Raw genomic sequence first — 16,655 nt, forward strand, 5'->3', positions numbered from 1 at the left:
ACCTCAAACAAGAATTTAAAGACTCTTGGTGGCTACAAGCTGTAATACTTGCCAAAGGGGGTGCTACTAGGTACTTGTCACAGATATGGACCGCTACCCAGGGACAGGGGCTTTTCTGACCCTATAAGCTAAAGAACCCTGTCTTGCCCTCAAGCCTTGGGTACACTTGAAGGTAGCGAGACGTGACCTTCGACCTATCCTTGTCTCCTACACGGACCCTGGTCTAGAGACCGGTACCTCCTCCGTTATTTTGGTTTTTTTTGTTTGTTTTTTTTGTGCTGTTCCCAGTTGTCCCATTGTACAGGTAGGGGACCTGTACAATGGGACAACTGGGAACAGCACAAAAAAAACAAACAAAAAAAACCAAAATAACGTCGCTTCTGCAAACTAAACCTTGTCTGCAGAAGGCTACAGGAACTAGCATAAAGCACGACCAAACACAGAGGCTGTCCCTATCAACTGTGGAGAGAAAATAACCAGCGTCTGAGTGAACGATGCTGGGACCTTTTAAAGGCCCAGCCAATTAGTAACTTAGAGCACCTGAGGGAATGCCTCCAAGCAAACTTGCAAAAGAAGCATTAACCCCTCAGATGCTAAAAGGAAAAAACGTCCATTTAAATGAGGACGAGTCTCGCTGGAAGGAGACCAGCGTGACAGTACTAACCATGCAGGGTAAACAAACTTTTAATCATTACAGATTCCAATTACAGAAAGACCTGTCACCTATACAGCATGCACATGGTACGGGCGCCCGCGCTTCTCGCCCTATCTTGTTAAGTGCATATTATATGAATGCAAGGTTCATGTTTTTGTGGGACCTGAGTTGCATTTGTTACTCCCCTGAAGAGTTGATTGAAACGCATCGGGAGACACTTCAGATCATTGTGGGTTCCATTTTAATATAAATGAATGGACCCTATTTACTCCATTTGAAAGAATAATTGGTGAGACAAATCCGATTTCTATTTTTGTGATGTATCCTTGGCCATTATACATATCCTCTGATCTAAAAGGAGGGGCCCTTTCTTTTATTATATGTTGATTGTTTGTTTGTCTTGTAATTCTGACATTTTAGAGAAAATTTGAGTAAAAGTTAAATTTAAATAATTTTTCTGCAGTGTTGATTTGCTGCTTTAAAAGAAATATTGCTGATAACATCTTATGAATTAATAATAATCCAGTGGCTATTTACACGTAAACAAACTTTTGCATCAGCTCATAATACTTTTTGTTAATTTAAAAATGTGAAAGATGAAAATATATACAGTACATATTCAGTATATTTGCCTAAAATACAAAGGCAATTTTTTTTTTTTAACTTTATGCCTTTTAGTGGCCATTTTATCTTCAACCTGCTTAACTGATCCCAATAACAGTGATTTTGACTAGGGGTGTCAAACTTTTACATACTGCTGTATCTATCTATATTAATTGCTAGTTAAGATAGGAGTTGCCACATTCTAGTACAAATGGTTGACACACAAATGACTTTGATTCAACTCAAAGCTGGCCACAGACAGCTTTATTATATTGCTTCACAGGAAAGAGGTTTCCATCACAGTGCAAAAATAAATCCTGAGATATAACGAACTGTATAAAAGATGAGCCGTGGCCAATCAGTGCCATTTTAGGATTTTAGAGCCAAGGGATAAGAGGTCAGAATGTACACTTTTTCCCACATAGGAACTGTAAAGGGTCTAAATTGGATTGTGTTGTACTACTGCACTAGTGATGAAGTATATTAAAAATGGAAGTGGTAGTCAGTCTTGAGAATAATAATCCAAGTATTAAAGTGAGATAATGAGGTGCTGTACTTGCATAGTCACATCACATATCAGTTCATTGATACAGCAATGATATATCAACAGTGGTTTAAAAGGTGGTTTAAAAGGTTGAAGAGCAATGTTAGATACCCATAGAGGGAAGGTGATTGATAAGAGGAAGTGCTTAGGAAGAGAGGATGGGGTAGTAAATAAAGTGTGTAAAAAAATTAAAAAGATTGCGATTGTGGAAAAAGAAAAATGAAGACCGCTGAAAGCAAAGAATATATATTATATAATGAGAGTTACTCATAAAGCTTGTTTCTTGAAGGTAACAAAAGGAACACTTTTCATTTAAAAGTCCAGTTGGTTTATTCACACCAAAACATAATCCTGATCACATAAAACAAGCTCTTATCTGGCTTCAAGAAACATCAACACGGATTTCAGACCATTTCACTGGAGTTACACACGCTCAGGTTGGGATACACTTCTCCTTAGAAGTGTCTCAGTGGAGGTATCTCAGCCTCCACTCACTGACCCCTTTCAGATGAAGCAAACCTTCTCTTTCCTTCAGAGGATCACTTTGAGTGGCGTCAAAATCTCTATACACTTTTCCAGTCAGGACAAGCTAATCCTCCCTCTCAGAGGATCACTCACTGGAGACAACACAGTCTTCCCACACTGACCATGTGGCAAACAATCAGTCTCCATCTTAACGCATGAGACACACACATGGACATGGACAGAGGTATGTGGATAGCCCAACCCACAACTCTTTCCAGCTATCCAGCAAACCTGTCCCTGGAAGACTCTAATCCGCCTCATGGCTCTACAAGTACTAGAGCGGACATTAAGGTTTATACCATCTTTGGATACATACCCTTTGCCATATTACAATATTTAAAGAAGGACAGCTGGGTGAGGTGAGGAGATGAAGAAGTTTAAGATGATGTGTTGAAAATGTAAGGTAAGTGCATTCAAATACTTACTAATCACAGTCTTCCCCAGTTTCTAGTGACGCTCTGAATCTGACTAAAATTCCAATTCATTAGATTACACAATGACTGAAAGTCATTTTTGGAATGTAAGCTTATGAAGCATCAGCATGAGAAATGCCTTACTATGGTTAACGTCCAATTTATTATTTGAACATTGATAATATTATTTCAACTCTTGTTTGCTTGTGTTTTTTATTAAAAGCTCAGCAGTCAATACCTTTTTCTCTTAATTTATTAGTAGGACCAATATTAACACCAGTATCAGTATTATAAATGGTAACTACCCACTTGTGATCCAGTAATTAACTTACTATGTTTATATAAGAAAATAAAACTATATTTGTAAGTCTGAGTGATTTTTTTTCTCAAAGATTTAGTGTAAAACCACCTCCACTGTGCTAATGCAAGTGACAAACAACAGCGCAGCAGCAGCCTAGACTCTATTAGCAATTTACTGCTATATAGCTACCAGTTATATATTTTTTTAAAGAAAATATATTATTATCTCTCTAATATAGTGGTGGTTATTAGTGTCGAGTATTGTAATGATTGTTCTTTGTACATATTGCTAACATTTGTAATATTCTCATATCCTATTTCAAAGATAGGGTTGATCACTGTAACCAAAGGTAAACTGTACCAGCAGGTTCAATTGGGATAAATGAGTTCTTTAGAAATTAATTGAATGCTGAATAAAAGCACATTAACTGTTCTTAAATACCCCATATGTCTATAAAATGACACATCTTTTATGTATAACAAAAGGGGTCAAGAAGTTAAGTGATGTGCCTGCTGTGCCCATTTGCATTTCATTATCCAGGAGCATAGTTTAGCTATAGACCGTGAATAAAGGAGCAAACCAGTAAACATCAGAAAATAGCTTGCGTACTTAAGAATTTTAGGTTTTTAGATTATTTTTGCATTTGTTATTTTTCACATTTAAAATGATTGCTAGTATAATCTGTGCACTAGAATAAGAGCCATATATTTCCCCTGTAAATAGGATGGCTGACTGAAATAAATGGATTCTAGATGGTCTAGGTGAGGCTAGAGTAGCTCTTATTATTGCTCTTCTGTCCTTGTTATCCATTTGGCCTAATGGAGCAGATGAAAACATGTTGACTTTATAAAGCAATGTCTTTAAGCACCATTCTTATGTTAGTCATTACTGCATAAAAAAATAAGATATCAAATAAAAAACCTTATAATAAAAATATATCTTTTCAGTTTCCAGTCTTATTTGAAGTTATGTGGAATCTTTACCAATGGGAACTACTACAGTATTTTAATTACCAGAGTTAGAACTAGAAACCTTGCTTAACTCCTATGAACCCAAGGGCAAAGTTAAGACTTAAGTCCCCCGCTCCCCTCCACTGGCATTTTACTCAAATGACTGGGCACTAGTGCATTACAAGAATCTATTACAATATATGTTGACCCAGCTTAAGAAAATATAATGTATAAATCTTTCAGAAAATGTAGCAATAAGATATTTTTCTAAATAATAATATAATTTTCATACATTTGCCAAGTATCAAATATTACACATGTCTGCAAGGGTAAACTTTCTTAAAATGAAAGTGTGATTTTTACTGTATTTACTTTTGTCCACTGAACTCAGCAAAAATATAAAAAAAATTCCATCAATTCCTTACTGTATATAAAGCTTTCGAAAAACTGTATATAAGAGCTCAGACCACTCTGTAGAAGATAAAAAAGACCTTTATAATATTCATCTAGGAGGCGGTCCGGTACCTCCTCTCTGCTGCGATTTCTGTCTTCCTTTTACCCAACCCAGTATGGATGACATGTCCTATGTCATCCACACATGCCATCATTCTGGTCCTGCACAGGTCCATTTTGATCTGCCCTGCTTAGGGCAGATCAAAGTATTGTAATGCGCATGCATGGGCGGTCTTTAACCTTTCCTCGCACTTTTGAATTACAGTACTTTGATCTGTCTTGAGGAGGGCAAATCAAAGTGTGCCTGTACAGGACCGCAATGCCGGCCTATGTAGATGATGTAGGACACGTCATCCATACTTGGCTGGGTAGAAGGAGGACGGCGATCGCCGCAGAGAGGAGGCGCCGGACTGGAGAGTGGCAATGCCCATCGGACTGGACTGCCCCCTAGGTGAATATAATGAAAGTGATTTTTATGTTCTACAGAGTGGCCTGGGCTCTTATATACAGTATTCTCGAATGCTGTATATAAGGGTTAACTGGGGGTGACTGCAGGTTATAGTCGCCAAATCTAGTGACAGGTTCCCTTTAATCCCTTTGTGTGCCCTTTGGTGGATGATTTTGGTATCATTTGATTGGTTAAAAATTAATGGACGCTGTGCTGTGATTGGCTGCTGTGGGCAAAGAAGATTTGTTTAAACCAGCTTATAGTGTATGGTGGTGGCCAGAGCATCCAATCATAGCATACCTTTCATTTTCTTTTAAAAACAGTTGACAAGAGTGTGGAGATGTACTTACCACTATTCCTTTCAGTATTTAGTGGTTGTGATGGATTAAACTTCTGTTTCTAACAATGTGATCAAAATGGCAATAAGAGGGTGTAGTAAATTACACAACTTTTGTCACATTTGCTGTTGTTTTGTAGGGAAGAAACAACAAAGGAACATTAAACACTTCTTTAGAAAAAATGTATTATCTGTTGTTTGTTTAAAACTAGATGATCTGGATAAGTCATGGGCTCCACATGTAGTGCGTTCTGTGTATGTAGAAGAACTATAGTGACAAAACAAAACAAAAACTGGCTCAACTGAAATGGTATTGTACACATGGAGCAGGGATGAATGCTGTGAAGAATCCAGAAGAAAAATTTATGAAAATTTCAGCTCCAAATAAATAAATAAATTGTTTAAATGTTTATTGTAGAATAAAAAATCATGTTCAAACAAATGTAAAAGAAGAAAAGTAATCCATGAAATTAATTCCAAAATGATTATCTGTCATACCAATAGACCATTAATGGAAATAAGCAATTTGCTACATGTTTCACACACTCCTGCGTCCTTTGTCAAAGCTTATTGCTCATTTCCATTCATGGTCTACTGCTATGTCATATAGTTATTATGGAATCCAGTTGATGGACTTTTTTATATCGTTCACATTTTTAGAAGAACTAAGACAGTGGTCTAAAGGGAAGAAAGAAACCTTTCGTTTTGGCGGTCCTCTGAACCACAAAGAGGGTGTCATAAATTACTAGACAACTTTTGTCACATTTGCTGTTGTTTTGTAGGGAAGAAACAACAAAGGAACATTAACCACTTTTTTAGAAAAGTGTATTATCTGTTCTTTGTGTAAAACTAGATGATCTGGATAAGTCATGGGCTCTACATGGTGTGTGCTGTGTATGTAGAACTACAGTGACAAAACAAAAACTGGCTCACCTGAAATGGTATTGTACACATGGAGCAGGGATGAATGCTGTGAAGAATCCAGAAGAAAAATTTATGAAAAATTTCAGCTCCAAATAAATAAATTGCTTAAATGTTTATTGTAGAATAAAAAGTCATGTTCAAACAAATGTAAAAGAAGAAAAATAATCCATGAAATTAATTCCAAAATGATTATCTGTCATAGCAGTAGACCATGAATGGAAATAAGCAATTTGCTACATGTTTCAGACACTCCTGCGTCCTCTGTCAAAGCTTATTGCTCATTTCCATTCATGGTCTACTGCTATGTCATATAGTTATTATGGAATCCAGTTGATGGACTTTTTTATATCGTTCACACTTTTAGAAGAACTAAGACAGTGGTCTAAAGGGAAGAAAGAAACCTTTCGTTTTGGCGGTCCTCTGAACCACAGAATTATATTGATGAATGTTACTTTTGTACATGCAATATGGAGGAATTCAACCTTAAAGATTAGAAGGAAATTATGTGACCAGAAATCCCATCAGGAATTTGCCCTGTTACTCACAGTCTAGGAATACCTATCCCTTCACCTCTGGAGAAACTTGAAGATACACCAGAAGATTCAGAAGATTCAGAACATGAAGACCAAGATTCTGATGAAGACTTTCATGAGTATTTGCAATGAGACATCTTTTTTCACAGCTCAAATTAAATGACTTAGTCAGGGACTTATACCTTCCTAAACATTCTGTAGAACATTTAGGCTGCATACTAGAGTAAATGAACCTGCTAACTCTTAGTACTTGTTTGTCATAGAACAGAAGCAGAGAAAAGGAATTCCTTCTATATTTTTCTCAAGACAGTGCTTTAGTGTATTGCAGTGATGTTCCTGGACTGATGGAAAAATATAACATTGAGTACAATGTGAGCGAGTCGAGACTTTTAATGCATTCATTCATAATATGTCTGAAAACTACTGCACAATGGTAGCAAGTATGCTTTCATGCATGTAGGGCATTCAGTGCACTTGAAGGAAAGCTATGAGAATTTAAATTCTTTGCTCAAGAAACTTAACTAGGAGCATCAAGGATGGTCAATATGTGGTTATCTGAAAGTTTTCTCTTGCTCCTTGGGCAACAAGGAGGATACATAAAATACCCATGTTTTATGTGTGAAGGGGAGAGCCGGGATAGGACCCATCACTAGAGCCAAAATAGTTTGCCAACAAGAACATTTTTTCAACAAGAACTCAAACATAGTTGCTGTAAGTTTAGTTGATGCCACTAAAGTTCTCCTGCGACCACTCCACATTAAGCTTGGACTGATGAAACAGTTTATAAAAGCTCTACCAAAAGAAGGAGAGATTTTTAAGTACCTGTGTACCAAGTTTTAGGGACTCTCTGAAGCAAAACTGAAGGAAGCCACTTTTATGAGTCTGGATATTCGGAAACTTATAAAGCACGACATGTTTGAAAAAATAAATGAAAGCTGCTGATAAAAGGTCTTGGGATTATTTAAAGAAGGAGTGATTCAAAATTTAAGTCCATTGTGGCGAACATGCTGAAACATTTTAAAGCATTGGAATGTCTGATGTATTTGAAGTTACTTTTTATACCTTCCCTTTTGGACTACTTTCATGAAAACCTTGGTGCTAATAGCAAAGAGCAAGGAGAAAGATTTCATCAGGAAGTCAAGGAGATGGATTGATGATATCAAGGTAGATGGAACATCAATATAATGGGGGACTACTGCTGGATGTTCACAGGGAAGATCTGCAGGCCTTATATAAGATAAAATATATCAAGAGAAGCATTGAACAGAAAAGAAAAAGGAGCGAAGATTATTTTTTTAATTAATTTAATTTAATTTTAATTTTTAATTTTAAAGTTACAGAATGATTGTTAAAACAGTTTTATACATAATATTGTGTTCAAGTTTGGCTACAAAAAATATTTCTCTTGTTCTTCTTGCTTGCACTTAATTTCATGCACATTTGTTGCAAAATCCATATGTGTTGATTAAAAATAGTGTTTTTTAAACCAGGGCATAAGAAAATTTAAGAATCAATGATTGGACTTGAAAAAAATGTCATAAACTTATATTTTGTATAATTGGGTTTTCAATATACTTTTACTGAACAAAACCATGGAAGGAGTTCTGTGGAGATCATTTCAGTATTTCTAGTACATTGAGGAATAAATGAAGAGTCCTGCAACCTCAAGGAACACTGGATTTTGACTGTTACAGTGGAAAGGAGGAGATCGTAAAACCAGGGGTTTTAGCCATGCAGAGATCACTTGTGTATTCCCAGTGCATTCTGGGATACGTGAAGCATCTCCATGAACTCAAAGAACACCAGATTTTGGCTGTTGCACTAGAAAGGAGAATTTAGAAAAAAAAAAACAATTTTAGCACAGTCTTCACCACTTTGACATCCTTTAAACATTAGGAACATGGAAGAGGCCAGGGGCCATTTGGTGAGATGTTCATAGACTTGCAAGTGGAAAAGTCAAATTTCATCTGTCACAAATGCAAGCTTGGATCTCAGTTGGAGGAAAAGTTGCAGTCTAGAAGAGAGAATTGAAAATTATTAAGGAAGGTTAGGAGTTCTTAGACAGAGCAGAAGTATCAATTCAGAATACAGAAAGAGAAGACATTTTTAGTGCTCTTGAGCAAAGAGGAATGGAAGCATGTGACCTAGTGAAGCAGAAGAATCGGGAGGCAGTCAGCATCCATTCTGCTCAAGAATCAGTACCAGGCTCCCACGCAGGAGAAAGATGATCAGGTACATCAAGATAAGACTTTGGCCACAAAGAACAACATTGTAAGTACTCAGAGTCCTCTTAGATGGAGAAAGAAAAATGTTGTTATGGAGAAGAACCAGAAAATGGTGGTGATGGAGGATTCCCTGTTGAGAGGAACAGAGGCCACTGTCTGTAGACTGTCTATAAAATCAAGAGAAATGTGCTGTCTTCCAGGTGCAAGAATCAAAGATATGTCTGATAGAATATCAGGACTCTTCAGACCTATAGATGACTACCCATTGCTGCTAATACATGTGGGGAAAAATAACACCACAAGAAAGGACCTGAAAACCATCTGCAGTGACTTTGAAGACTTAGGCAAGAAAGTGAAAGAACTGGGAGTACTGATGGTTTTCTTATCCATCTTCCCAGTGGTTGGCCATATAACAAGGAGATGGAAAAAGATTCTACAGGTGAAAAACCGGCTATGTCAATGGTGCCGTCAGCAAGAATTTGGATTTCTAGATCACAGAGTAAATTACCTGTACAATGGACTACTTGCTAAAGATGGGCTTCACCTTGCCAAGATTGGAAAACACATATTTGGAATTTGCTACACTCATCAGCAGAGCTTTAAACTAGAACAATGTGGGAAGGAAAGCAAAATACCAGTGAAACCCATACAGCTGAGAAATACTATAGAGAATTTTGCTATAAGCAATGGAAAGGAAATACAAAAACAAAAAAAATCATAATATTAAAATATTGGAGAAATGTAGCTGCTAACAGAGGAAAATAATAATATACAATGTCATAGGCATCACTGAAACTTGGAAAATTGGAATACAAGGCTAGAAGGATACAACTTAATTGTAATAAACAAGCTTAATAAACAGAGAGGAGGTGTCACATTGTATGCTACAAAGTCATATGTCTCAATAGAGATTGAAGCTTCAGAGACTGGGAGTTCTGTAGAAGCTTTTTAGATAAGAATACAGTGAGAGAACAAAGGAAAGAACACTATTGCAAGTGTTTACTATATGCCACCTGGACTAGCTGAAGATATGGATGAACTCTTATGCCTCAGATTGTCATGTTCTCAAAAATACAACATAGTGATCATGGGAGATTTAAACTATCCAGACATCTGCTGGAAATCTCTCTCAGCAAAAGTAACAGGTCCAGCAAATTCTTATCCTCTGTTCCTGACAAGTTCATGCTCCAAAAGGTAGAGGAGAAAACAAGGGGATCTGCTACCTTGGATCTAAATCTTATAAACAGAAGGACATGGTTGAAGAGTTAAAGGTGGCTGGGACCCCAGGAGGCAGCGATCATACTGTGACAGAATTTTGGATAACTAGCGGAGGAAGACCTGTGAAGACTCAGAATTTAAGGTTCGATTTAAGGAAGGCAGATTTTAAGGATCTCAGAAAAAGAATAGGAGGGACCCAATTGCTGGTTGTTCTTAAGGCTAGAAATGAAAGGAAGACTGGGAAACTTTGAAATGAGATTCTCAAAGCACAACTGAAATAAGGCGGGGACCGTATTTAATGTCTAAGGAGAAGAAAAATTATCTACATCCACCAATTAAACACTCTGAGCAGTATTGTTTAAATAAGGATTTTAATATTTTGCCATTTATTTAATTATTTTCCATTTCTCCATTGCGTCAATATTGGTCCTCTCAACTCCTTTGCTCCATTACAGCACCTACATGCATACATCTCCTTGTTTTTAGTCTTTTTTTTTATTTTCCTTTTTCCCTATTACTTTATTTCATCATTTTGTTATTAATTAATTTTATTTTTAGTTTTCCTTTTTCCTTTCTTTCTTTTTTTTTTCTTTCCTCAGCATATTCATTTCTTTTTTATTTTTCATTTTTTAGTTTTTTCTTTTTTTCTATTCATGTTTCCAATTTTTCTTTTTTTTTTTTTTCTTTTTTTCATGGAAATCAATTCCATATCTTTAAAATAAGGATCTAATATAGCCTTAATATTAGCTTGAGGTTTGTTTTTTCTATGATAATATATGGGGGAGGAGTATATGATCAATGACCTAAAATCTCAATGGACTAATGTGTTTTTTCCATGAAATGTTGTAGAATGGGTAAATCATTTTTTTTAGTATGGATCTTGGATTTATGTTGTTCAATTATATTCTTAACTAATTGCGTCATTTTGTCTCTGTACTGAAGACCACATGGGCAGGTAATAGATAGCAAAATTTTTATTGCAAGTACTATATCCTGTTTAAAGGAAGGGAGAAACAAAATATCAGCCACCCAGTGCAGGAGTAGATTGATGGCTTTGCTGGTGCACAGAGACTTCAGTCCAATTACTGAGAGATGCAACCTGGAGGTAATTATGCAAGTAGAGTCCAGCAACTACAGGAAAAATGTCCAGCTTAAAATATCATATTTATTTTGAAATATTTTTTTAAAAAACAGGAAAATTAATAATAAACCATGATGAATCTGAAAAAATGAGCCACTACTCTTTGCTAGAGATGAGCGGACCTGTGGAAGTTTAGTTTAGAGGGTTCAGCTGGACTTTAGATAAAGTTCAGTTTGGGACTCGGACTTTCCCTGAAACACATTGGAAGTCACTGATTTGGCAGTTTAGGTCTCCATCCACATTGAAGCCAGCCACAAATGTGGCATCCCTGAGGTGTCAGGTGCCACAGGGTATTGCATCCAGTAACAGGTGCGGTGCTAGCCCCAGGATTCCTGAAAGACCAGTGCAGGTAAATACCATTCAAACACACATCCATGCCCTTTTTCCAGACTGGGTAACAGGATAGAGACGGATCTGATGGATGGCCACCTATTGGTCAGAACTAGAGTTGAGCGCGGTTCGTGGTTCGAGGTTCTCCAGTTCTAAGCTCGAGTGATTTTTGGGGCTGTTCGAGATCGAACTAGAACTCGAGCTTTTTGCAAAAGCTCGATAGTTCTAGATACGTTTGAGAACGGTTCTAGCAGCAAAAAGCAGGGCTTTTTACAGCTACAGTGTGCAGGAGCCATCGCTGGCAGCCTGCCACAAGCTGGTAACCAAGATAAACATCGGGTATCCAAGCAAAGCGCTTTGGTTAGTAACCCGATGTTTATCTTAGTTACGTGCAGGAAGCCCACACTTCCTGCTCAGCTCACTCCGCCCCCTCCTGCCCGCGGCATGTACACACGTACACACACACACACACACACACTCTCACACACGCACACCCCTCCCAGCTACAGTGTGCAGGAGCCATCGCTGGCAGCCTGCCACAAGCTGGTAACCAAGATAAACATCGGGTATCCAAGCAAAGCGCTTTGGTTAGTAACCCGATGTTTATCTTAGTTACGTGCAGGAAGCCCACACTTCCCCGCTCAGCTCACTCCGCCCCCTCCTGCCCGCGGCATGTACACAAAAGTGGAGAAAAAATGGAGAAAAAGTGGAGAAAAAGTGGAGAATAAATGGAGAAAAAGTGGAGAAAAAGTGGAGATAAAATGGAGAAAGAGTGGAGAAAAAGTGGAGAAAAAGTGGAGAAAAAGTGGAGAAAAAAATGGAGAAAAAGTGGAGAAAAAAATGGAGAAAAAGTGGAGAAAAAGTGGAGAAAAAGTGGAGAAAAAAATTCTCTACTTTTTCTCTATTTTTTCTCCACTTTTTCTCCACTTTTTCTCCACTTTTTCTCCACTTTTTCTCCATTTTTTTCTCCATTTATTCTCCACTTTTTCTCCACTTTTTCTCCATTTTTTTCTCCACTTTTGTGTACATGCCGCGGGCAGGAGGGGGCAGAGTGAGCTGAGCGGGGAAGTGTGGGCTTCCTGCACGTAACTAAGATAAACATCGGGTTACTAAACAAAGCGCTTTGCTCCACTTTTTCTCCATTTTTTTCTCCACTTTTTCTCCACTTTTTCTCCACTTTTTCTCCACTTTTTCTCCATTTTTTTCTCCACTTTTTCTCCACTTTTTCTCCATTTATTCTCCACTTTTTCTCCACTTTTTCTCCATTTTTTTCTCCACTTTTTCTCCATTTTTTTTCTCCACTTTTTCTCCACTTTTTCTCCACTTTTTCTCCACTTATTCTCCACTTTTTCTCCACTTTTTCTCCACTTATTCTCCATTTATTCTCCACTTTTTCTCCACCCCCTCCTGCCCGCGGCATGTACACAAAAGTGGAGAAAAAATGGAGAAAAAGTGGAGAAAAAGTGGAGAATAAATGGAGAAAAAGTGGAGAAAAAGTGGAGATAAAATGGAGAAAGAGTGGAGAAAAAGTGGAGAAAAAGTGGAGAAAAAGTGGAGAAAAAAATGGAGAAAAAGTGGAGAAAAAAATGGAGAAAAAGTGGAGAAAAAGTGGAGAAAAAGTGGAGAAAAAAATTCTCTACTTTTTCTCTATTTTTTCTCCACTTTTTCTCCACTTTTTCTCCACTTTTTCTCCACTTTTTCTCCATTTTTTTCTCCATTTATTCTCCACTTTTTCTCCACTTTTTCTCCATTTTTTTCTCCACTTTTGTGTACATGCCGCGGGCAGGAGGGGGCGGAGTGAGCTGAGCGGGGAAGTGTGGGCTTCCTGCACGTAACTAAGATAAACATCGGGTTACTAAACAAAGCGCTTTGCTCCACTTTTTCTCCATTTTTTTCTCCACTTTTTCTCCACTTTTTCTCCACTTTTTCTCCACTTTTTCTCCATTTTTTTCTCCACTTTTTCTCCACTTTTTCTCCATTTATTCTCCACTTTTTCTCCACTTTTTCTCCATTTTTTTCTCCACTTTTTCTCCATTTTTTTCTCCACTTTTTCTCCACTTTTTCTCCACTTTTTCTCCACTTATTCTCCACTTTTTCTCCACTTTTTCTCCACTTATTCTCCATTTATTCTCCACTTTTTCTCCACTTTTTCTCCATTTTTTTCTCCACTTTTTCTCCACTTTTTCTCCACTTTTTCTCCACTTATTCTCCACTTATTCTCCACTTTTTCTCCACTTATTCTCCACTTTTTCTCCATTTTTTTCTCCACTTTTTCTCCACTTTTTCTCCACTTACTCTCCACTTTTTCTCCACTTTTTCTCCACTTTTTCTCCGTTCTTTTTCTATGGTCGGTCTACCCATTAGCTCTGCCATGCATACTGTAGCTCTACACCTATTGCACATGTTACTTTATGATTGACATCTCTTTCGTACCAGAGCTGTCTAAGGGGCACTTTGCACACTGCGACATCGCAGGTGCGATGTCGGTGGGGTCAAATTGAAAATGACGCACTTCCGGCATCGCATGCGACATCGCAGTGTGTAAAGGCTGGATGATACGATTAACGAGCGCAAAAGCGTCGTAATCGTATCATCGGTGCAGCGTCGGTGTAATCCATGATTACGCTGACGCGACGGTCCGATGTTGTTCCTCGCTCCTGCGGCTGCACACATCGCTGTGTGTGAAGTCGCAGGAGCGAGGAACGTCTCCTACCGGCCTCACTGCGGCTTCCGTAGGATATGCGGAAGGAAGGAGGTGGGCAGAATGTTGACATCCTGCTCATCTCCGCCCCTCCGCTCTGATTGGCCGCCTGCCGTGTGACGTCGCAGTGACGCCGCACGACCCGCCCCCTTAACAAGGAGGCGGGTCGCCGGCCACAGGGACGTCGCACGGCAGGTGAGTGTGTGTGTGAAGCTGGCACAGCGATAACTTTCGCTACGCCAGCTATCACCACATATCGCTGCTGCGACGGGGGCGGGCACTATCGCACTCGGCATCGCAGCATCGGGCTGCGATGTCGTAGTGTGCAAAGCCCGCCTCAGTCTACTCTGACCCCATATTTGTCATTACTATATTGTCCTTGTACTGTATTATGACATTTGTATCATGTGTTTCATTTCTTGCTGTGTTGCAGTTTTTTTGCTGCATCCCAATTGTACCTCTACATTGTTCGAGTTTATGTTATTGTTCTCTCACTCTTATGTGATACTGATTATTGTCATTTTTCATGATTACATGCAGATAAGTCCAATCTGACGAAGGCTCAGGCCGAAACCTCAATTGTAACTTGTTTTGGACAAAAACATATATGCTTATGAAAAAAAAATGTTCTTAATACGGACCAATAAAGAGTGATTTTGCATTACTATCCATTGGGACTTACTGACTTAGTCTGGGAGATTTAGAGTGCCGAGGTTACTCACTAATTTTATCTATTATTACCTCTGAGCACCAATATACCAGTGAGCAGAGCTTCCTCTACAGTAGTTCTCCTGATTAGGCATGCCCTTACCTCATGAGCAGGGCATTGCAGCTTTGGTAGCAACCATTACGACATGGACTGTGCTGCTGTGGACCCGGGGAGAGTGAGTGCAGATTCATTGCACCCACACTCCTCACATGAAGGGTCCGCACTCCTAGAAAATGGGGGATACATTCCCTGAGTGTCTCCCCCCCATATTCTAGACGGTCCAGAGTCGTCGTGGGACCCCTTTATTTTTTTTCTTACAATAAATTGGTGAAAGAGGAAATGTTTTGGGGACTGTTTTTTCAAATAAATTTCTTTTGTCGATTTTTTGTTTTTGTTAGTACTGACAGTTTATGATGTTGGGTATCTAATAGACGCCATGACATCACAAACTGCTGGGCTTGATCTCAGGTGACTTTACAGCTAGTATCAACCCGATTTATTACCCCGTTTGCCACTGCACCAGGGCACGGGATGAGCTGGGGTGAAGCGCCAGGATTGGCGCATCTAGTGGATGCGCCACGTCTGGGGTGCCTGCGGCCTGCTATTTTTAGGCTGTGAAGGCCCAATAACTATGGACCTTCCCACCCTGAGAATACCAGACCACAGCTGTCCGCTTTACCTTGGCTGGTGATCCAATTTGGAGGGGACCCTACTTTTTTTGTGTAATTATTAATATTTATAAAATAATTATAAAAAAGAGCCTGAGGGGACCTCCACATTGGATCCCCAACCACGGTAAAGCTGCCAGCTGTGGTTTTCAGGCTACAGCCGTCTGCTTTACCCTAGCTGGCTATCAAAAATGGGGGGACCCAACGTCATTTTTTTTTTTTAACTATTTTTTAAATAGAAAAAATTAATGGGCTTCCCTGTATTTTGATTGCCAACCAAGGTAACGGCAGGCAGATGGGGGTGGCAACCCATAGCTGTCTGCTTTATCTGCGCTGAGAATCAAAAATACCGAGGAGCGCTACGTCATTTTTTTAAAGATTTATTTTTACAGCACTGTGATGTCCAGCAATCAAAATACAGGGAAGCCCATTTTATTTTTAGTTATTTATATAAATAATTAAAAAAAATAAATATGGGCTCCCGCTGCATTTTTTGTATTGCTAGCTAAGGGTAATCCAAGCAGCTACTGGCTGCTAACCCCCACTGCTTGGTGTTACCTTCACTGGCAATGGAAAATCCAGGGAAGCATTTTTTATTTTTTTTGCCAAAAAACTACAAAAAAAGGACGTGAGTTTCGCCATACTTTTGTATGCTAGCCAGGTATAGCAGGCAGGTGCTGGAAAAGTTGGATACAGCGCCAGAAGATGGCGCTTCTATGAAAATGCCATTTTCTGAGGCGGCTGCAGACTGCAATTCGCAGCAGTGGGGCCCAGAAAGCTCAGGCCAACCTGTGGTGCGGATTCCAATCCCCAGCTGCCTAGTTGTACCTGGCTGGACACAAAAATGGGGCGAAGCCTACGTCATTTGTTTTCTAATTATTTCATGAAATTCATGAAATAATAAAAAAAGGGCTTCCCTTTATTTTTGGTTCCCAGCCGGGTACAAATAGGCAACTGGGGGTTGGGGGCAGCCGTAC

Source organism: Anomaloglossus baeobatrachus, chromosome 4, assembly GCF_048569485.1.
Source record: "Anomaloglossus baeobatrachus isolate aAnoBae1 chromosome 4, aAnoBae1.hap1, whole genome shotgun sequence".
Lineage (NCBI taxonomy): Eukaryota > Metazoa > Chordata > Amphibia > Anura > Aromobatidae > Anomaloglossus > Anomaloglossus baeobatrachus.